Source organism: Heliangelus exortis, chromosome 3 (assembly GCF_036169615.1).
Source record: "Heliangelus exortis chromosome 3, bHelExo1.hap1, whole genome shotgun sequence".
Taxonomy (NCBI): Eukaryota; Metazoa; Chordata; class Aves; order Apodiformes; family Trochilidae; genus Heliangelus; species Heliangelus exortis.
The window spans coordinates 90,764,223-90,788,474 of NC_092424.1; the positions used below are offsets into that span (position 1 = coordinate 90,764,223).

Consider the following 24,252-nt stretch of genomic DNA (forward strand, 5'->3'; position numbering starts at 1 on the left):
CCTTAGTGTTTAAATATTTTTAAGAGTAGGATACAGTACAAGAAACAGAATACCAGTTCTGATGTAGTTCTTGTAAAGATAAAATCTTGAAAAGTGTCTTCCTGTGTACATTCATCCCTAAGGAGACCTGTTTTTACTAAATGTTACAGAATCAAAAGCTGTTTATAAATTGTAGGCCTTTGCTGTTCTACTTTATACTTGATGGCATCTTCTTCTTCCTTGCAATTTAGACAGCCATTATTAAGGTCAACTTTCCTTTGTCTCGACTTGTTATTTTGGCAGAGCTTATATTCTTTTGTTTAGACATAACAGCAGTGTTACAGTATTAGCAATATCAGCAACAAAAAGGAACAGAGGAATGTTTTACTATGGGAATCTCTGCATGTATTTGATTAAATGCTGAATGACAAAGTCTGGTCAAGAGGTTCAAATTTTTACTCACAGTGTTCACTATTGACCCCTACTCACTTTTACTGTTGCAAATGTGTGTGTGTGTATCATGGGATAAATAAACTGCTAATTTCACAGTTAGCTTCAGTCGCAGATGTAATAGCTAAAAGCATGAAAACCCTTGAGCATGGGAGGAGTTTGCTAAAAAAATACTTGAAGCATTGTTTTTCAAATTGTTCCTTAAAATAATTGCTGTCATAGTGCCTACTAAACACTGAATGATGGCTATGATTTGTTAACCCTAATATTTGTTGTGATTCTTGTTCAAGGATTACTTCATGCTCCAATCTTTTTGTTTACTTCTTAAATCAACTGTGTAAGAATTAAACAGGAAAAAAGCTCTTAGGTACCTAATGTACAGTTCAGTGTAGCTAACATGTAAGTTCAAGAGAATAATAGACCTAAAACAGGAATCCCTGTGCGGCCTTCTCTGATTTCTGGGAAGCAGGGGATGCCTGAGACCCACCAGGAAACTTCCCTATGAGTTCCAATTCCGCTACAGTGCTTGTGTAAAGGTGGGGTGGTTTTGGCTCAGCTGAACTTGTCATAGATGTTGCCAAAAGTCCTTGATGAAGCAGGCATTACACAGTCTCTCTGACTGGGTTTGTTCATGCAGTTCCTTGGCTCACTCTAAGGTAGGTCCCCGGGCATTTGGATCCTCAAACTGGGCCAGTACGTCACAACATCCTCTCCTGTGTCTGGTCAAAGAAATGAGGCAGTTAGCAGTGAATTGTAGGTAAGCAGTAGTATTTCTAAAAAAGACCAATTTTACAGGTCAGCCAGATGGTGAAGTGCCAAACCCAGTGCATGAGTGCCTAGGCTGCCTCTAACTTCTGCTGTCAGGCTTGCCTGTGCTTTTCTCTCTGCCAAAGAAACACAAATGGGCACAGTACTGGAGTAAAACTCCTTGTCCTCAGCTCAGGAGTTTGTTTCCAAGCTGAGACTCTCCACAGACGTAATTCCTTACCCTTCCTCCTTTATGGGTCTGTGCGACCGACACGATGTTTCATCAGGAGTGAAATGCGTTTGAGGGCTGACAGAAATTATGGGCTATGGTTATTGTTTGAAAACAATTTTAAAGAACATTCAGCAAGCAAATTGCTCCTTTCCTAAGAGACTGCAGACCACAACCTCAGACTGAGTACTGTTGTATTGTACATTGTATTTCCTAAGAATTAATGAATGACAGCTGGAAAGCCACAGATCACTCTACACTAATTCAGGCATTGCTTCGATGGGAGATCTCCTACGAGTGGAAAGAGGTGCTGGTGATTCAGTAAGTGATTTTTTATACAGATCACATTGTTCCATGCAGGATTATACTACCCAGAATATTTTCTTTTGTTTGGGACTGATCCAAAGTCATCTAGAACTGACAGGCCATATCTGTATAAGAAATTAGCAGGGAAGTAGTATTGTAATTTTAGTATTTGGTTTTATGTGTGTTGTTTTAGCAAAAGGATAGGTAGTGAAAGATGGGGGAGAGATTAGCTGGCTTTTAAAGGATAAGTAATTTTTTAAGTTGTTGAAGGGAATAATATAGACAGAAAGCATAGTATAGAGAAAGGAAATTAACTTTCTTTTTTAAAGAGAATCAAAGAAAAAATGTGAGGAACATGCAGTGATGTTTCAGAACCAAATATTAAATATTTCAAGTAGGAACATGAATGGCTTTTGGTTAACTGGTTTAATATTAAAATATCAGAGTATACTATTTACCAGAGACAAATTCAGAACATGGGAAGTGGCAATTTAGTTAGAGGTTGTGGTATTTTGAGTAAAACTACATATGTGGGTTAGCAAATGTGACAAACACAAAATGTAGCTAGAAGAAGTAGTAAAACATTTATGGGAAATTGTTACAGACCTCCAAGGAAGAGTAAAAAGATGGGTCAGGAAACTTCTGTGCTGGAGAGGCCCCAGCAAGGCAGACCATTGATCTGGTGAGATTTGAGTTACCTTGACAATGAACTTCTGTAGCATGCACTGAGATGGGTAAAAAGGGGGAAGTTTTTTAATGGAAGTGATACAAAACTCTTTTCTTGAATAGCTGGTGTAGTTGCCAGAAATAGCTTTTTCTGTTTTCATAGCAGATATCTGAACATGAAAAAGAGTATGTGAAGAGGCAAAGAGTTTTGGCCAGCAGAGGTACTTCAGTGAGTTAAACTATTGCCTGGTTATCCCATAAAACTCAATCAAATTCACATCAGTATATTCATTAATATAAACTGATCTCTACACTACTGAGATCAAGCCCTATGTATAGAAAAAATAAGCATGAAACTAATGACTTGAAGGGAGCAGGGATTTTTACCACCTTGTAGAATCATTTCTGCTCTGTTGGACACAATGAGATGAATGAGTTTCATGATTTGCCAAATGAAGTTATTTTTTATTAGGGCTTTCTTTCTCCAGAAAGTAAGAATTTTGAAATAAAATCCACCCTTTAGTACCATAAACATACCTTTACTTGGGGATGGCTTTAAACCTGAAGCTCTTGTGTTTGCCCCCTGCCTAAGCCACCCAGCAGTAAGGTTGCAATTGTGCTTGCTCTCAGTCTTGTGGCTTCCTGATTCTCACCCTCATCCTCACCCTCTGCTTTGCCTCAAATCTGGCTCAGGACTGGGGACCTGCTGGATGATGACCAGCATGTGTCTGATCTTGATTATTGTCTCCAGACCTGATTCTGATTTGAATCACTGACTTGACTTCCTAACTCCTTTTTGGTGAGGTTGCTGCTATTGCCTATCTGTGACTCTTGGCTCCCCTCTTGCTTTCCTTTATGGAACAGTCTGTCCTTGTTGCTGCTCAAGATAGCCAAGTATTTAGAGAAGGGACTAGCAACCAATATCTTGAGTTTTAAGTCTTCCTCTGAATGGCAGGTAGTGTAGTTCATGCTAAGCTTGGGACACAGCTTTCAAGAGGGTTAGAATGTCTTTGATCTTGGAGCTCATCTGGAGGCCTTGTCTTTCAGAGGGGCCATATATTGCCACTCAGTTAAATTTTGGAAACAATTACTGGTGTCTGGGTGTACAAAATACCCTATCAGTTCACAGAGTCATAGAATATGCCGAGTTGGCAGGGACTCATCAGGATTATTGAGGCTAACTCCTTTCCCTGTCTAGGGCACCCCAAGAATAACATCTTGTGCCCTGTTCTTCACTGGGAACCCTGCCTAGGAAAAAAGGGAGTCCAAAAAGTCAGCCTGAGAAATTGGTGTCTGTGTTTGAGGGATATCATGAACTTCAACATCTCCTTTATATGCCAGACTACTCTCTCTGCCATTCTCTTCCCAAGGGTTTAGACTCATATTTCAGGGATTAAAGCATACCTATGATGATGAATTTCCAAATAAATACAGAATCTGTAAGAAAACTGACTTAGCATTTGTATCCTGCAGTTAGTTCTTTCACCTTTGATTTGTCCAGCTTATTTTAGTAGATGTGTACAAGGATGTAGGGCTCATGTTAGCTTATGTCAGTGAATGACTGCTATGTACAGCTAGAAGGCACATAGGTTAGAGTAGCTGAATAGAGAAGTAATAGAGAAGTAATAAAAAAACTATAATGGTAACATATCATGAAGTTATGGATAGCAATTGTGGGAGGTTAAATGGGAAGAAGGCAAATACATCTGTCTACCAGTTACATATAAATTGTCCTAGGGCTTCTGGTGGTGTTTTGTTACCTTTTAACTGAGTTACACATATAAGCATTCATCTTGATTTAAAATCTTGATTTAAAAAGAAGCAACAGGATAAGGTTTTGAAGTACAATTTTCCAAAACTTAACATTGTAAAAACTCATAAGCACTTTTTCCTTCAGTTTAGTTTCCATGTGCTTTACACCCTGATTTTTAATTTGAATTTCATTTCCAAACAGATTCAAAGTTAAAACCAGCATGTTTCTCCTGGATTTAGATTGAATTTCCTCTTTTTCATAGTGGTTTTAGTGTAACATACATTCATAGTGGTTTTAGGTGACATACCTGGGCTGTCATCTTTTGAATGCTTACCTGGAGAGAGTCACAAAAATAAGAGATTTTAAAACTAGGTGAGCTTTGTTACAAAATGCTGTTTAGAGAGAGCAATGAAGTAAGTAAAAATTAAACAGTTAAACTAAAAACTCCTTAAACTTTGATTTTTTAAGTATGAAACAGCAATGAAAAAAAATCCACAGAATGCTAGGAAACAAAGCAAAGAATTTAAAGAGAACAAACAAAGCAAGACTAACTCAAAGCATCATAAATTCAGGTATGCACATTACTTTATATGCTGATACAAATGTTCCATTTTGGAAGGTCAGAATTTAGGACTGCTTTTTATCTGCTGACAGCCTAGGTTTAACCAACATTGAATTCCCTCACTTTCCCCCTGTAAAACAGAAGACAAAGTCTATGCCCAAGTCTTGAATAAAGATGTAAAACCTTATGTCCTGCCTCCCAGCTTTATCTGCCATTGATTCCTACCCATTATGTTCATCATTGGTCGTTCAACTTTTCTTGACTTTTTCTTTCTTTTCAACTTTTTCTTTCATTGATTACTGTCATGGTAGGATTATAAATCTATAGATCCATATCTCTCAACTCCTGTCAAACTTATTAGCAACCTAAAATTGGACCTTCAAGATGGTGCCAGGAAAGAAAGACAGACATCCAATAATTCTTTATTTCCAATAACTGCTTTTAATTCCCTGCAAAGTACAGTCATTCAGAGCTGTAGTGTAATAGATTAGCTTGACACTTCTGTTATAGGGTACAGAATGTAGATAAGCAGCCATAAGACAGTGTGAGCCTTTGCATGTACTCATTGTGTTAGATTTGAGCCAGGAATTTCTCACATAACTGCATTTGAACTTTCTAGCTGGGGAAAGGTTGGCCATGTTTGTCTGTTGCTACACAAATCAAAAAATGCTGGTCTGGGGGAGCTGTGTAGTAACTGAGGAAACAAACTTGTATGTCGTGGGCTGCCAAAGTTCTTGTTTGAATAATACATTAAATACCACTAGAATTCTGTTTTATTATCTGCAGTGTGCTGGGGTACCCTCTGCCTAGCACTGAAATTATTCATATCTAAACTATTTTTTAACAGAGCAAAATAGTTAAAATTTCAACACTAAAGACAGGGGTTTTAAAGCCAGGAGGGAGATATTGTATTAAATTAATGAGGTACAGGAGGCAGGAAGCATAACATCTTGGCTTCTCCTTCCCTTATTCAGCATGTCACTGTGCACATCACTTTTCTTTTACTTTTTTATTTGTAAAACAGGCTCATCTGTTTGTAAAATGCTAAAAAAATTTACAGAGGAAGAGCAACAGACAAGTACATTATGTTATTTATGTATTCTATTTATGTAGTCCAGGTTTAAAATTCTTTTTCGAAATTGAAGTTTTGAAACTAGATGGATTTCAAATTTGGCATAGAATGTAATTTTGAGATTAAAAAGGTTAAGGTATATGAGTGGACAAATGATGCAAGTTGAATCAAGCCCATTCAAATTATCTGAGTTCTGTAACACTCCATTTTGTCTCACCTGCAAAGCCTGGCACTCTGAAGAATCTTTGTAGCACAATGTGAGGGTGGGAAAGATATGCTGGATGAAGCATGCACGTATTTTGGGATCTTGAAAACATGTTAATATTTTTTGCATTCTTAATTTGAGAAATACTTAGAAATGGAGATGTTTCTGCAGACCCCACAGGTCTGCACAGGTCCCCACAGGTTTCTTCTGCTGTTTACTAAGAAATACTAGGAAACTGCAGAAGACTTAACAGAGATCACCAGAAGCTTCTTTCAAGATTCAGATAGGGAAACATTAGGAAAAATAGAGCTTGACTGAGAATAGCTGTATTGGATTCAGGCAGGGCTGGTCATGCTTCAGTATTTCACTGGAATTCTTTGAGACAGTCATTGCCAAAGAAGACAAAGGAAGACAAAGGATATACACTGGATATCGTATGCTTTGATTTTTTTCAGAAAACAATTTGCAGTGTACTGTAGTAGAAGTTAGTACCAAGGTGTGGAGGCATGGGTTAAGTGGAAAGCTGGCTAATGGCAGGAAACAAATGGGAAATAAAAGGGAATTTATTCTAGCTTGAAAGCACCCATCAGCAGTGTTGTGGAAGCCTTAGCCTGTGAGTCCCAGGTTTTCCTGCTTAAATGCATAATTTGCACCACTGTAATACTCATGTTAAGGGCAGTTGTTCTAACTGGAAGAAATAACACTTTTATAATTTTAAAGTTCCATTGTGAGAAACAGGATAGCTAGCAGAGTTTGTGAGTGTAAATCTGTCTAATATTATATAGATATATATAATTATATAATTATAAATATATAATAATAATAAATATATATATATAATATATAATTATAAGTATATTATATAAAAATTTATAATATTATATATTGTATAGTAATAGATACAATTTTAGGTAAAGCAAGAGATTATTTTTTATAGCATGCCTGTCTTCTTGAAAAAGGGTCTTCCCCTTATTAATTTAGAATTAATTTATCGTAGGCACCATGTATTTTGTGGCTTTGAAAGTGTGAACAATACTTCTTGAATTATTTGTCAGCAAACTAAAAGAGCCATTAGCAGTAACACAAAGTTCCATAGAAACCATCAGGTTTTTTTGTTTTCTGTTTCCTTTTATTCCCTTTGTCACAAAGAAATAACACTACACTTCTTTAAAGCTAGTAATTAAAAAAAATTAGATGGTTGAGCCAAAGGAATACACAACATTAAGAAAGAAAACAGTGACTAGAATTGCTAAAGATTGAAAGCTAAAAAACCCAGAGGTGAATAATAGTATATTTGAAAGCAAGTAATTTGGAGGGCAAGTGGCAGGTGAATTGTGAAAAGGTATCAGGCTGCAAGGTTTATGTGAAGAAAACTTTAAAGGAGGGTGTGCACTCTAGGAAAGTAGAAAAACACCTGTGTTTTATCAAATAATAATACTACTAGGAGCAGTCAGCTAGTTGCTTTTGTAGATGAAAAAACATACTGCAACAAATGAAGAAATCAGATGTACATATGGGGGAAAAATGAAAACATAGACATTCTTACTAAAAATCTGAGATGTTTTTAGTGTCTTCCTTCTCTCTCTTTTTTTTTTTTTATTTTTTTTTATTTTTTTTTTTTATTTATTTTTTTTTACTTATAGGCATTCATTCTACATTGTTGCCTGTTATTTCATTAAAATAAAAACAGGCAAGTGAACAAACACTGCCATTCCTGCTCTTCTATCAAATCAGTAGAAAAGAAGTAGCAACACTGTTTTAATTGCTTTCTGATGCTTTTTGCAGGATGTTCGTAGTATGCAGTTTCTGGGGAGCTGAGGAAAGTTTTTGACCTTTCTCCTTAAGTTTCAGAAGAACCTGATAGCCTGACAGTTCAGAAGTAAATTCCTCATTGTTATTATTGAAACTAGGAAAAAAAAAAGATTATACTAGGAAAAAAAAAGATTATACACTAGGCTTTGCTACAACATTGTTATATTTTGGATTTTTTAAGATAGGAAAGGAAATGTAAAAGGGGATATGATTGTATTATATACTGAAATAGCAGCTGAAGTTCCTGAGGCAAAGAAGTATTTACATGCATATACTAATATGTAGCACACATATTTTTGTGGGTTTTGTTTTTTATTTTTAATGAAATAATATATTGTAAATAATTCAAATTATAGCAAAAGAAATTGTTCTAGCTGCCTCTAATGTGATGATTGAATTTCAGAAACTTTCAACCCTAGTTACTGAACCAAAAAACCTCAGGTCTAAGTCTGTTTCAGGGTACTAATCAGACCAAGAGATCCTTCATCAGTTATAGATTATTTTCATCTCCAAATTCCCTCATTAGAGCTGACTTGAAGCATAGAAACAATTTTGCTTTGGCTTAAATTCAAATCTCAACTGTCTTTTAAAACAATTTTAAACCTTGAATTGTCCTGGAAATCTGCACAGCTCTCTTTACATCTCTGCTCGTTCATGCAGATTTCTCAGCCTAGGTCTAAATAGAATATGGGGAAATCACCAAGACAAGGTGAGAAATGGGGGGGGTTGTAATTTTCCATCTTAAAGTCAAAGATAATTTCTATACTAATACCACAATAGCTGTAGATTTATAGAAAGAATTAGTTCTTCCTAAATACTCCATGCTCTTTTTTTCTGTGCTTGTATCCTCCTCACCTACTTTTACTTTTTTCTTGAAATTATTCTATTGTAGCTTCCTAATCACATCTTTAATTTCTGAGTTTTCCAACCTCTAAGTGATGTTCACTTGCACATTTCCTTTGCAGTGTGAATGGCACGTTCCAATTTCTGTTTCACTGCTTGTTTTCTGATTCATTAAATGTAAAAGCAGCAAGGCCATACTGGTTTGGTTTACCAATACCTAAAAGTCATTCTAGTATTGCTTCCATTTCTGTGCATCTTTCTCCTCTCGTGAATGGACTTCTTCCCATGCAGAAATAAACAGATTCAGATAATCTACTTGAAATGATTATTAGGCCAGCATCAGATTCTGTTCTGCTGCATCGTTCTTGAGTTACATCTGGAACTATAGTTTGCAAAATGGAAAGAATTAGTACTAATACAGTACAAGAAGATGATTTGGTCTTATTCAACCTTTTTGCCAGCGAATACAAGGCTTGCAAATTTGTGTTTGCAAACAAGGCTCACACAAAATGCCACTGAATGTAATTATAAATACAAACCCAGCAAGTTATAGGCCCATTTCAGTATACTGCTCTGTACAGACTGTTAGTGTCAGCTTCCTCTCTCCTTTGTTCTCCTTTGTAATGCCTTTTATGCCTTTCTTTGTCACAGTCAATGCTTAAGCAGATTAAATATACTGCTGGCAAGAAGGGAGAATGATATGAACAGATTCCGGGCTTCTACATTCACCTAATCCTAACATTTTCCCAGGCACTTTTGTTATTTTTTTCCTCTCTCTTGCACTGTTTTCCTAGCCAATGTTTGATAGCTGTAAGTCCACATGGCCAGAGCAATAGTTATTTTACAGACCTCCTTTTATCATCCCAACTGTGACTTGTTTAACTTGACTATTTAAATGGCTAAGAGTCAGCATCATCCAGTTCTGAAGTGGACTGGGCATTAATCCAGCTCTTTCTGTTAGAGACAGACATTCATTTTTCTGGACTAGAAACAAATTACTTCCAAATGCTGGAAATGTAAGAAGGCTTTTTCAAAAATGTTCTCAGGTGTTTATAGAACAAATTAGTATAAAATAGTTTTCAAAACGCTAAGCCCAATTTAAAATAAATATTTAGTACTTTTAGGAGTTGAGAAAATATAGCACTAGAGGACTGAAGTCATTGATCTGTAGTATGCATAAAAAATATGGTGAGGGCACACTGGTGTCAGATTCCACATGCATTTTTCTATCGTGCCTCAATTGGATTGCATGCATAAAAAAGCACAGTATTTTGTTGTGGTTATTTTTACATGAAATTACATGATTGACTGTAGGTTTGAAGAGATCACTGCCTGTAACAGTCAGAAATTGAACTGATAAATGTTATTTTACAAAAGTTCTTTATTCAGTTCCTGCGAATCAGAGTTGTCAGTATCAAGGTGACTGGAAAATGAAGTTTTCCTTGGTCTGAAGGTTGGTGTTTGTGCCTCATTCAGTCTCACAGGACATTCACAGAAAGAGAAGCTATTTCTCTGCATCTGTGACCTGTCCCTTTTGATTTTATGGTGCCTTGCTTGTCTCTCACACACCTTCCAACTTCCACAACAAATGAAATGAGGTTTGCACGAGTGAGTGTCCTACACAACTGGCTCATCTCAGAGCTGCTCCATCCTTGCAAATCCATCCTGTACTCTCTCCTCAGCATCCCTCCCACAGCATGCATTTTTTTCATCAGTTCCTATCTCCTCAGCTGCCACATTAAGTTTAGATATGAGACTGCAGTCTGAATAGATGCTTTGCACTCCTACAGTTGCTGTTTCAATCCTTTAAAGTGTTCCCAGCCTCAGTACCTCTTGGGCCTCTCTGGCACTAAGGCCACTTGATATGAAAAGCTGGCATCCATTAAGTCAAATTCTTACCCCCAAAAATAAGGTCAGCGCTTCCAAACTGCCAACTATGAATCATCCCTAAATAGTGCTTGTTCCCAGACTGTGCCAAAAATTGTTTGCTACCCATCCTGGGCCAAAGCTGTGCCAGAGGCTGTGGCATGGGTTATACACAGTGAACAACTGATTTCCAGTCCTGTTGCCATTTAGTTTACTGGTCAGATATATAGCCACGTAAGAGTACACACTCCTGTGTATTTACAGCACATAGGAGAGATTTTTGCTGTCATTCCTAGTGACCGTGTGGGGATGTCTCCAGAGTGAGACTTCAGAGGTTCTGGTCAGCTCTGCATCGGCTGCTGGCCTCCCTGGGGATGTCACTGCAGAGCTGTTTTCCTTAAAGATCTGCACACTGCATCCATCTCTACAGCTAATGTGGGACTCCCCACATTCCATGGCTTTGCTTCAGGGCATGGGATTATGAAAAACTGAGGGGTCCATTGCTATTTTATGGCTTAGTTAAGGTCTTGTCAGTGTTAGGTTATGGCTGGACTCGATGCTCTTGAAGGTCTTTTCCAACCAAGGTAATTCTGTGATTTACTAGCATGATGTATTTGTGTATTTAAGTTCGTTCTGAGAAGCTGAACTATTTTGGCTAAGTTCTTTGAGAGCACTGCAGTTCCTGGCAAATATCCACCCCACAGGATAGCAGCTTGATAAAAGATTGGCAGAGCTCTAAGCACCATGCTGTAGGATTTGAATATGGAAGATGTTGGCCAGTCATTTTATCTGAGATGGCTAACATGCCAATGTAAATTCAATTTCTAATTTAAATACATCACAAAAAACAACATCTGTGTTTTAAAAAATAGTACTATAAACCATGTTCTAGGTGAATACTAGGTTTATGTTTGTTAGACCATTTATTTGTTCCTGTGATTAAGGTATATTTCTGATTCTGATTCTGGGATATATAGTTTCAGATATTTTCTAATCTAGAACATATGAGTATGCCAGTAGCTGTGTTTCTGGTTTTGTGTTTTCAGCTGGTCTCCTGCGAGATCGACTGTGGTAAAGTCTTACTCCTGTCTCTTTGTTTTGAGCTTAAATGCCACACACTAAAAAGGTGTGGGGTACAATATTTCAACATACTTTAAAAAGTAATTTTGAGAAGAAAAGAAATAAATTAGAGGTTTGGTGAAGATACAAATTATTTTAAGCACCTTTAAAGATAGGTTTTTATTCAGGTTTTAATTCCTCATTCAATTTTCATGGTACTTTGAAAAAGAAAATTCTGTAAGAGCTGCTTAACCTATTGGTTTTTTTAAAAATTTTCCCTATAATCATATTGCACTTTAATCAGGCTGTGACTCCATCTACATCAGCTAGAAGAAAAGTTGCTTTTAGACATGTTTGTTTTCCTATGCGGTGGAAAATACTCTCCCTTCCTTTTTACCCTGAAGTAGTTTTAGTTAAAGTTTAAAATAAGGGCAGAATCACTGCTGTGCTTCCCACTTGTGACTGTTTCTTTACTTTACCTTTTTTACTTGTAAGGATGTCTGTTCTAGTTCCTGCCTGAAAAAGAGAGTATTGCATGGAACCTGATGTTCAGACCCAAAGATGAGCTTGCCATGCCAGGAACAGTCCTGGGAAATCTCAGTGTCTCCAGTAGGGACGTGCAGTGTTTACAGGATGATGTTTCCTTCCTTTTTGGGCAGCTCTACAGACAGCTGTGCTGAGGGGGTGGAACTATACCTCTGGTCATTCTTGCATATTTATAGTTCCTCAGAACCAATTTTGTTATCATCCAGCAAACAGTGAAAGAGAGAGAGTTACTTCCTATTGTTGAAATACATCAGGTGGCTTTAAACAAGCTCTCAGAGTGTTTCCTAAGGTAAACTGAACTGCAGAAGCTCTGGGGAGAATATGATCAAGCAGAATGAAGTTCCCACACTAACTCTGCTCGAGTGTGTTGGGGGGATCTTTGTAGCTGTATGACAACCTAGTGACCACTTTCAGAAGTGGAATAAGTCGAAGATGACTCTTCAGTTAAGACAGAAACCAAAGCTGATGCAGTACTTAAAAGTATGAAAAGCATCTTTTTCTTCCCTGGGCAGAAGCAGCACTGAAACCAGTCTCCTGAGTCAATTAATTTGTCATTTATCTTGTTTTTTACTTTGGAAATATTGCAGTACAAATTAAAACCACCAGGCTTTCAGAAATAAAATCTTTTTTGTTCATTTTTAAAGATAATTGGATGATAGTTTTTTACACTCCATAATTTTTGCCAGCTTTCATGTTTTCCTGTTTATTTAATTTTTTTCTCCTTTGTTGCTTTGTGTAATTGCTATATAGTGACAGATTGTCAGAGGCAAATTATGTGATTTGCTTAACACAGAGTTCTTTCAAATACATTAAGTAAACAGTTCTAGAAAGAAAGATTTTTCTCTAATCTATGTTCATAATAGATTTTGCTTGCACGAATAGTTGCAGGAGTAGGTAAGAATTTTTAATCTGATATAGTATCTTTTTCTCCAAAGAGTAAACTGAGTGAACAGAATAAAAGAACACTTAGCAAGGCACTGTAATGTACATCTGTAGCAAAAGGTAAGATGATAAGTTGCATGCCTTTTTAAACAAAGAAGTGTTCTGGCTTTACTGTTGGCAGATAATACTGGATAACCAATTTGTAACTGTCTTATTTCTAAAGGGAACTTCAATGAGAATAAGGGGAAAAAATTGCAAGACAGGTTACATTTTGTGGCTCCCCACCTTAATGCTTCCGCTTAGTTAGGCAATGTATTGGTACTTTTGGAGGTATTGTAATGTGATAAATATTAAAAAAACTTATCCAATTATAATGGAATAGCAGAAGAAGAGAAACTGTCACACTTTCAAAAAAGTTTACAGCATGATGTTGAAAATCATGGTGAAAACCATGTTTGAAACAAAGGTTTTTGCTGCCTACAGTATCCAAAAAGATGCCCTATTTGACTGCGTCTTCTTTGGTCCCATTACTGCAATTATTAACTGTTTAATCCCTCCCTGGAATTCTATTCAAGACATTTTTGAGCACAAAATGTTGAGTTCTGCTTCCTTGAAATATAGATGAATGAGTAAAACGTATATTCCAGAACTCTTAAAGGGAGTTTTCTCCTTGGTTCTGAATGTTTGCAGTGGATGTTATATTTTCCAGCAAGACGTTAGTGGTCCCATTTGTTAAATTCATTTGTCTGAGTCTTGAATCAAATTAGGCATGTGCATAGCTTCTTGCAAGCTTTTTAATGAGAATTAATTTTAAGGAAAAAGGATATAATGGATATATGGATATAATATATTTTTGTTGCTGTTTCAAAAGATGCAAGGGGATTAATAAAATTGAAAGAAAGAAGAAATATCTAATACTCAATTATACCATAATGTACACTGCAATATTGCCATATTTTTTGCTTAATTAATTGGAAATCTAGTCTTTAGCACCCCTAGAGAATGAGGTGTGCAAGAATGAGTAATTTTTTTGTTGTTGTTGGGTTTTGCTTTATGGGTTTTGATGTTGTATTTTTTCCCTTGCAATGATTTTCAGAACACAGATAACAGTGAATATATGTAACTACTGTAAATGTTTTATAAAATTTCCATCTGAAGCCCCTCAACCTCTGGTAATTAGAGGCCATACTGTGGAGACTGACAGGGTAAATTACCAGTGAATGTTTACACAACAAAACGTATGCCCAGTACAATATCCTACACTGATGTTACTGAAACCAGAGCCCGGAAATGTACAGTGGAAACAAGACGTGGTACTTTTCTTGTGCCAACACAAACAGCAATTACAGCACAGTGTGAGAGAAGTCATAAGAAATACTACTGCATATCAGTAGTTCAACAAAGTCAGCACTTTTGTGTAATTGCAGGGGAAAAGGGTTGAAAAACATTACAGATCTCAGCAAGAAATAGCCCTTTATACTTTTAAACTGATCCTTGATAAAACAATGCTGGGGTCATGAGAAGGCTACTCTGCCAATTTTGCTTCACTGTGGGATCCATTGACATCTGGCTGAGCTGCGGAAGCTGGAAAACTTCTTTAATATTCTCTTGACAGTAGAATGGACATGTGGAAAACATTCTAATCTGTTAATCTTTGGTGCTCCTGAAGAAAAAGGACATTTGGCTTTATACTTTGTGATGATAAATATTAAGTCTCCAGATCTAGCTGTAAATAAGTTAAAAGCATTTGAACAGAGAATGCAGCTCTGATTTCCCGAATATGGGAGAAGATGGATATGCACCTGTGTAACCTAGAGGATGTAATAAATGCCAGGAGGCTTTTTCTAAGGGTGGTTTGCCATACATTTTGGCAATCCACTTTTCTGTTATATCAATGAATATTAGGGAGCAGAATGTTTAACTTCCGTATGTCCTATGTACTAGAATAGAATAAAGTAGTGTTTCGCTCAGGGGATAATGAAAATAGAAGAGTGATTTGGAATAATAGTTATGCCTCTATAAAAAGGGCAGCTTTTGATTTAATAGCATTAATGGTGCAAATTATTTTTTCACCTGGACTTTAAATCTAGGGTGGAGTGATAATGAGTGTTAGAGATATACATCTGTTTGACTTGAGATACAGAAATGTAATTTTCCATTTCTATCTTGAGAAATATCTCCAGAAACGAAAAAGAGGAATCTCTCACGTTAGAAAATAACTCCCATGACCATGTGCTATGTATTGCAACTATGAAGCATATATTGTGTCTGTTAATATAAAACACAAAAGACACCATGAAAAAAAACTAAACTAGAATTTAAAAGTCTGCACAACCTATTTTTTTTTTAATTAAATTAAACACCTAAAATAATGCATATAGATAGCACTTTAATTCACTTTTTAAGTGATTTCCCTATTCTAAGTAGCAAATTATAGCATTATTACACATATACCCTGCTGGAAATGTGTGTCTCCTATTAGAAAAAATTCAAGTATCTTCATTTGCAAAATAAATAGCCTCGAGAATTAACAGAACTGTTGCTTTGGGGTTTTATGGTTCAGTTTTGTTTTTTCCAAAAAAAGATGAAAACAGACTTTTGTTCTTGTCTGTCTGCCCATTTATTAATAAATTTGGGTATTTTGTTGATTGCTACTGAGATCTGCAAAAGGAGGCAAATCTATGAACTTCAACTTCAGGTTAGAATTACTACTACTACTACTGATACAGTCTTGAAATCTGTGGCCTTTCTTAAGAAAGTTTCTAGTGAAAAATAATTTCAGTTTAAGTATTACTCAGACCTATTTTTATGTACAGTTGAGGAGTTTCAAGAGATCTGTGTCTGTATAAAATATCAGACTTTTCTAAGAAGTTTAACTGTGCTGCTAGGACTTTAAAACTTGATGTTGTATAAAAAGATTGAAATTACAGCAAAATCTGATTAAAAAGGGGAGGTGCAAAGGTGAAGTTAGGGAGGGGATAGTTTTCTTGGGTGCGTGCACAGAACCCACCATCATCCTGGAGTTTCTGAAGTAGATGAAAACTTAAGGAGGACCTTCCATTGAGATGCTGCCATGTGCTTGTGAAACACAGTGCAGTTTGTGTCCTAAATGAGAAAAAGCCACAGGCAGGAGTTTTGTGCTTCACTGCCTGGGTGTCCCAGGTTACCCAAGAGTTAGGACATTTATGTAGAAGGAAGGTGAAGACCAAACCTGAGCTCCAGGTAGGATACTACCACTGCTAAACTATTGGATGTATTTGTGTTTGGATACATGCAGGGGTTTTTTAGGTCCACTTCTGAATATACTCCATATTTAAGTCATCTAAATCTTTTTAGGGTGGTGGTTACTGAGAGGAGGGGGGGAAAAGTGTTCCTCTAAGCTAACTTTGTTATTATTAAATAGGTGAAATGGGAAGGAACGTGTTATACTTGTTAAAACAAGTAATCTGAGCAACTTTCCAGAAAGCACAGGTACTGACTTTAGAGGAAAAGCCCTGGAAGCATGAAATAGGAATAGTCAACTACAAATTGTAATGTGCAACAGAACATTTAGTATGTTGTTACTGCCATCAGATTTGGGATAGTAGCCAAAACCTTCATCAGATGTTCTGATATGTGGCAGAGACAAAGGATACTTGAAGGATATGTGGGATCTGTTCCTCTGCTTTGTATATCACCACATCCCAGAGAAAAAGTGTAGGTCTAGTTGTCAATGTATGAGTGGGAACAATATCACTAATATCAGAAAAGGTCTTACCACTCTAAATATGGATGCTCATTATGAAGTTGTGGTGAGAAGTACTGGGTGAAGCTGAATTAGTTGTGAAAGAAAATGTCCTTGTGATAGAACTAAGAGGCATCAATCTTAGCTACACAGAGGACAGAGAAGAGGCTGACTGCAGCACACATTTTCAGACTCCTGAAGAACCTGTTGGAATTCTTGATGTCATGTTGGGGTACCCTTCACCTGTGTTGGTCCATTGAGCTTCCACAGCTTCCACATCAAGGAGCAAGTAGTGGTTATCAGGCTATGAAGTCCACACATATATAGATAGATGATCAGTCCCAGACAAGTAGCTGATACTTCTGTAGGACTCTGTAGCACATCTGGAGATGAGCCCCAGGGATGTGCAGGAGGTCCCTGTTTTTGTTGACTGGCTGGCAGGTGGCTATGTTTTCAGAGGTACAAGAATGAAAGACAAATCAAAGTGGGTTTGGCTTTTTATTTATTTATTTTATTTATTGTTGTTGTTTATTTTAACTTCTGTTTCCATTTTGGTCCTTTATATATACCCTGATGATGAGAAACCATAATACTATCATGGAGTGAAATAGTTCTGGTCTGTTTTCCCAGTTCTCTTATTAATGTCAACAGTGCTAAAAATTTATTTTATAAAAATAAATGTTTTCTGCCACCCACCTATTTTGTACAAGCCAGTGTCCTCTGCCACATAGTGTGCATCATGCTGAAAGGGTTCTGTTTATAGAATGAGGGCAATTAGATGTCCAGGAACAGTTTTGGCCACCCAGCTTAAGCTGTAAAATGAATAATCAGAAACTGGTCTTCCAGTAACTAGAGTGGTTGGGAGATGGCATCAGCTGAACAAAATGATCAGAATTTTTAGGTTTTTTGTAAGGTACTGATACCAATAAAAGGGTAGATGAACTGTGTTGTATGTTTCTTGAATGTCAAGAAAAGAAGCCTTTCAGATACTGTAATGCTTGGGTCAGATTTGCCATTTTCATTGATGGAATTACATGTTCCCCATTTGTTCTTTCCACTTCAGATATTAGATCAGTGCCTTTCCCTGATTCTCTACAGTAGCACTGTCCTTTCTGAATACTGTAACTCACAGTGAAGTGCATTCCCTGCAGTCTGCATTTCAAATAATTTTTTATCTGTGAGTTCATCCTTTATTCAATGGACTCTTCTCTCTTACGATAATTCAGCTGTCTTATTTTAGTGGGTATGTCTCTACTCTGCTTTCTCTCTGTAAGCCATCCCTTGCAAAATGAGTGGGTTTTGGTTTTTTTCATTGGGTCTCCAGGGTTAGCAGTTCCCAACATGCTTTCTCCAGTCCCAGCAAAATTTTCCTTTCCCAGACCAACTCTCAGTAACTTTGCCATCAATTAAAGTAACCTTTTTTATTTCCCTGCTCATTCAAAGCCCTCAGTTGATTTTCAGGCTTCATTTTATTTATTTACACTGCCGTGTAGAACATAACAAAGAAGTGGTTGTCAGGTGGCTGCTTGTAGGGCACACACAAGTCTATGCAGTTGCATATTTGGTGTAGACAGTTCCCTTCCTCCCTACCCTGAAGCTGCCCTTTGCTTCCAGATCCCAAGGTTATGATCTTCTCTGCTCTCTGCCTGTTTAACTGATTGTCTGACTGAGTCCAGAATTAAAACTATAAAATGAGCATCCCACATTTTTAGATCAGATCATTTCACAACACACAGCAAGCAGGCAAACTGTTAAACCTCCAGAGGTTTACTTGACAGCAGCCACTTCTGCTGAAGAGCATCTGGGGCAACAAGTCCTGACCTCAAATCAGCAGCAGCTGAACTGGGAAATCTGGCAATGCCCTGAGTTGCTTGGGTTGGGAGGGAAGGGAGACAGCCAAGCCACTCAGTGCTCTGATGATACTGCCTGCAGCTTCCAGGGTTTCGACAAAACCTTGGAATGTGTCTCTTGCTCCCCCTGCAGGTTTTGTGTTCTTTAGCAAGGGAGCAGCTCGAATTTTGTACACCCCCGAATTAGCAAACATATACTTGTCTTCTAAATAAAAATCGGTGCAAGAATTCATAAAGGGAGAAAAATATGCCGGCATAGTCAATAATAAACGTTATTTGTGAGCATCTGCTTCCCTTTATTAATTTTGCTATGGTGTAGGATTAGGACTGCCTAAGTTTCAAAATCTCAAAACCAGTATTTCACATTAAATGGCATCATTTACCCCTAAACATCCATGAACATTCTCTGAAGAATAGATCAACCAAGACAGACCTCAGCTGCTCCAGCCCAAATGTGAGAGGTTTTCTGTGCAGCTGATGCACTTTCAGCCAGAGGGACATATTTCCCATCTCAATTTCAGAGGAGTTGCTGCATAGTTCTTTGTTGAGATTAAAGGAAAGAATATGGTGAGAAGCTTCTTCCTTGACTCTTTTTCTCTACCAGGCTGACCAGTTCCTGACAATGGGGATGGAACTTACCTGAGCTCACAACTGAGTCCAGGCCTGTGTGATCTGTTAAAAATCAGTATTTCTCTTGTGCCAAATTTCAGTGTGCAAAGCTAAAAGAATATCTTCAAGAAGCTTGTGTTAAAATTATTTAACATGAGCATAAGAAAGCTTTTTTCTTCCCCAAAACTTGTTCTCGGAAGTGGTCAACCCCATTTTTCACTAAAACTTTCCAAAACAATCCAGCCCAAGGCAGAGATGAGGCATGGAAAATATAAGATCCAGCAATTAAAGGCTGGATGACAAAGTAATAAACAACTGAAAGTAGGGCCTTATGATGGAAAGTGTTAGGGAACTTTTACTCTAGACATCATTGCCAGCTTTGCTTATAATAAACGTGTCAGTAGCAATATGAAAAGATGTGTTCAATAAGTTAAAGGAATTCTCTGTGAACCTAGAAATTTTTTGCATCTCATTATGCTTTGGGAGAAAAGGATTTATTTATTTATTTATTTATTGTGAATGTATTAATTTTGTAACTAAATGAACTGGGAATTTATAGATTTTAATGTAACAGTGACACCCTGTGGCCAGCAGTGATGGAATTTATACTGCAGAGTAGTGTTTTCTTTTGTGATGCATTGATCTTTAGCAAGGCTGGAGAGAAAATAAAAGGCAATGCAGTTCAGCACTTTCCACAGAGAGTTGTCTTATATGTAGAAATATATTTTTTCTATTTGCTCAAGCACGAAAATAATAATTATTTACCTACATTTGCCTTACTGTAATAAAGACACACTTCTTCCTTCTCACCTTCTTGGAACAACTGCTGAAGTAATACACTGATATTTTGTCATATCAATGTGCACCTATCTTTAAGGCACTAACTTCTAGTTACTGGTTTGTGCTGCATGCGTCCCTGGAGTTGCTGATGCTGATCTTGCCATTTTTAAGACAGGAACAAAGTTAATTTTCTGTTAGACAGAGCCAGGTTTTAAGATCAGTAAGGAAGGAAACTGACTGTCCCACCAAGAAATTATGAGGTGCTAGTAAAGCAATCTGAGAAATGTGAAACATTTATTATTCACTGGCAATAAGGGTTTCCTGTTAAAGCAGACTATTTGACGAAGGTGATGAATTTAATATCTTGCTCTCTCATTGGGAGATTGGGAAGTTAGCATGGGACAGGAACAAAAAGTCTTCTGCTTTCTCTAGAGAGTAAGCTAAAGCTAGCCAAAGCCATAGTTTGGAAGGAGTTCAGGAACCACTGTCAGGAATTTAGGGATTATCAAAACTCCACTAGTGTCAAAAAAGACTGGAATACTGAAGTTGTCCAGGAAGCCAAGCCATTGTAAACCCCACACACATGTCCATGAGTAAGCTTCTCAGTGAGTTCTGATCCAGGACAGATCCAACAAGATAGCTGCAGTGAAACTTCTCATGAATCTTATCACAATTTAGTGCCTGTCAGGAAGTGACAACAAGACTGTGGGATTTTTTAAAGATCTCATATTGACAGTGAATGTTTTGCAGGCTCAGATTGTTGAAAGGCTTGAAACTCATTATCTCTTTTTAAAGCTTGACAAATATTGGACACGTGATGAAGGAAGACGCCTTGTTTTACTTATTATGCCAATTTTTAGCTTTTCTTTTAGATCCCCTTATGCTTTTAATGGCTGCAAAAGCAAAACAGCTTCATAGCTGCTCAAACTTGCAGAGAAGTTATTTATTAGGTGCTATTTCAGACTCTGTGCTTGGACAGGCTGGGCTGTATTATTAATTAGTTAGCAGTGCTGCTGGAGGATGTTTTCCAACATCTGTTTTTAGCACGGCTAGAATGGAACTCAGACTATGGATTATTTAAGGACTTTTTGAATGGGGCCACACTGGAGATGAACTGCAGTGATTCTGCACAGAAATCAGAAAACACATCATGTTTGCCCATACCACATGCAAGAACAGACAAATGCATCTGAGCCTACTGCTGAAATATTGGTATATTGCAGTAGAAATCTTATCAGAAGTGTTGCAAAGAGGACTTTAAAGAACGATGTCAGAGGCACCTGCTCATTGCATATGAAGAGCACTGAGTTGAAGACATGTCCAATTTGGAGGTGAGTCAGAGCTGATGTATTATACACGCTGTGTCAAGACCTTGCCTACAAGTGGCTGAACATTAAAGTGGCAAATCCATCTTGATACAGATACCATTAAAGAGACATACACTGCCTCTGGGAAGTCATGGTTTAAATGTCCTGTACCAGAATGAAAGACACCATAAACACCATAACAAGGATGCTACCAATATGAAGCTGTGACTAGACTTTCACCCTTTTCTATTTAGCCAGAATAGTTGATGGCTTAAAAAACAGAGAAATTATCACTGTACATCATCTGGAGGTTACTGCTCTCATTGCTTTCCCAGCAGAAGACATAACTTCCTATGCTCTTGCATGTACTATATACTAAAATGGTTGAGCTCACTCCAGCTTCCAGGGGAGGTAGTATGGATTACCTGAGATGAAGCTGCCTGAGAATACTGGAATGTGCTTAGACAAAGATGCATATTTTGCCTTATCTTCATGTTGCTGTGGTATCCCATACCCTTCTGGATATTTACAGGCACTTTCAATAAGCAGTAATAAGCAATACGTACCCCAGTGTTACAAGAGTTGTACAGCAAATACCCAATTACAGTTCCATCACGAGTGTTTGTACAAGCATGTCAAGGAATTAGTATGTATATCACAGAATTACAGAATTGTCAGAGTTGGAGGGGACCTCTAGAGATCATTCAGTCCAACTCTTCTACTAAAGCAGGATCACCTAAAGCACATTACACAGGACTGCATCCATGTGGGCTTTGATATATAGCCAATGCCTTTAGACTATACAGCCTTTTAGTGCTAGAAGGATATTCCTTGTTCTTTTTTCTCACAGTGAGAGCTCTGTGAAGTGTTGGAGCAGTTTACTGATAGTAATATAGTTGACACCCCACAGAAGGAGATTCTCCTAGCTTTGAACTTGCAAAGTTCTCTAGCTGTTTTCAGATGGAACTTTAATTGTCATGAAATAGAGTTTATTTTTTCCCCATTTTTGCAGGAAAAGCATTTCATGGCACAGCTCACTGGGGTTAGAAAGTGGCAGCTTGTATTGCTACTCAAACTGTTTCTGAGTGTGCTGATCTTTCTTGGGAATTTACCAGCCCATTATCTGTCCACAGTTTTTATCACCATGTAACAGTTACTGAAAATAAGTACATCTAGAAGAATGCCATAGCCCTTATGACATAACTTGACAGAACACTTTCTTCTCCCTTTCCATCCCTAAAACAGTAGTTTTTAGTGGAAAGCTTGAAGTCACCCTGGAAAAGAGGGCATGGTAGCGGGATGCAGGCTTGTATCATAGCAGCACTTCTATGTGTTATTCTCCTTTCTTCCCCAGATCTTCCCCTAAGTCTTCCCACTAAGAGGCCTTAGGTATTTTTCAGCTGAGACATTTGCAAGCCTGATGGCTGCCAATATGAAGCTTGGAGTAATGACTTCCAGAGTAAATGTATGAATCTTAGCAGAGAGTGCAAAAAGTGAATTTCCAGTTGAAAGCTATCATAAACACATCCTTGGTGTATTGGACCCAGATGTTTTGAATAACACATTTTCTGACCAGTGGGTTACACAAACAAAGTGTGTGACAAGTGGCTGAAATGTGAAACTTGTACTTTGGTGATTCACTCTGTAATTCACAGATTAGTGTACTTTAAAGTGCAATATCCTTTCTCAGAGAGACTCAGTGTGAGCAATATTAAACAGAACTGTCTTGCCTGCCACAGTTATGCACCTTGACTCTTTTGAGGTCTTTATTACAGGCTTTGGGCAGCTACCTAGCTCAATACAATATTCCCTGCCTGAGAATAGGACCTGAGACAACTCTTCATAGAATCACAGAATAATAGAATTGCTCAGGCTGGAAAAGACCTTCAAGATTATCAAGTCCAGCCTTGTTCTAACCCTATTTCCCTATTCCTGATGGCCCACCACTAAACTGCGTCCCCAGGCACCACATCAAGACAACTTTTAACCACATTCAGGGATGGAGACTCAGCCATCTCCCTGGGTAGTTGTGGGAATCCTCCTTCGTTAAACTTCTCTTTTTAATTGCCCACCAGAAATGTTGGCACTTCAAAGAACCTCTAAGGCCAACAATAAACCTGTAGAAAGCAATGTTAAAACTAGAAGCAAATTTGGGTTTCCCAACAACAAAGAGTTGGGGAAGTTTACTGCAGAACTTAAAAAAAAAAAATCTCTGATGGGTATATTCAGAAAGAGAACTCAGCAGCTGCAACATGCAGGACACCATCTTCTGCCTACCTTGCCAGCAAGTTGTATTCATGGATGTTACTGAGAAGCTCAGGCTCCCAGCCTGGCCTATAGAAAATGTAGGTGCCTTAGGAGAACAACAGAAATCAGCTCATTTTGCAGTCAGGCCTCTAAGATGATCTTACTGACTTGGAAATGTGAATAACAGGCATGGTTTAACCTCTGAGTCTCTCAGAACCAAAAGTAAAAAAGTTAGTTTTGAAAAACTGATCTCTCTGCAGGAACTCCTATCCTGAATTTGAGCCATGATTGTATCCTGGTTCAGTCTGCCTGGCTTCTGCATTTTTTAATTATGTCTGTCTAAATGAGTGCTAGGGAGATGTGCTTAAAGTTGGGAGAAGCTTTGAAGATCTGATGACCCTTCTGCCTAATGTCATTGCCCACCTCTGATTATCTGTATGGCCTCAGTGCCTCCAAAGGCATCTAATCTACAAGGGGAAATCTGAAGAGCTTTCTCTACCATGGGATACACTGTGTACTGGAACACATGCCTGAAGTGTTAAAAAGGAAAAAAAAAATGCTTTCTGATTTCAACTTCATTTTAAAATCTAATCACAGAAAGATGCAGGTGCAAGAGCTCACTAAACGAGTCAGTGGAGATCACAGGCTCCATTCCTTTCCTTCCCTGGTCAGTCTCCCAGGGAAGGTCTTGTCCCATAAAAATTTTAATATTTTATTTTAATATAATAAAATATAATTAAATAATAAATAGATATAAT

General features: G+C 37.5%; 1 protein-coding gene across 3 annotated transcripts in view; it reads left to right on the forward strand.

Moving 5' to 3' along the window:
• HMGCLL1 (3-hydroxy-3-methylglutaryl-CoA lyase like 1) overlaps positions 1-24,252 on the forward strand; it is a 76,638-nt gene that overhangs the window by 41,732 nt on the left and 10,654 nt on the right. The gene's annotated exons all lie outside the window — the stretch shown is intronic.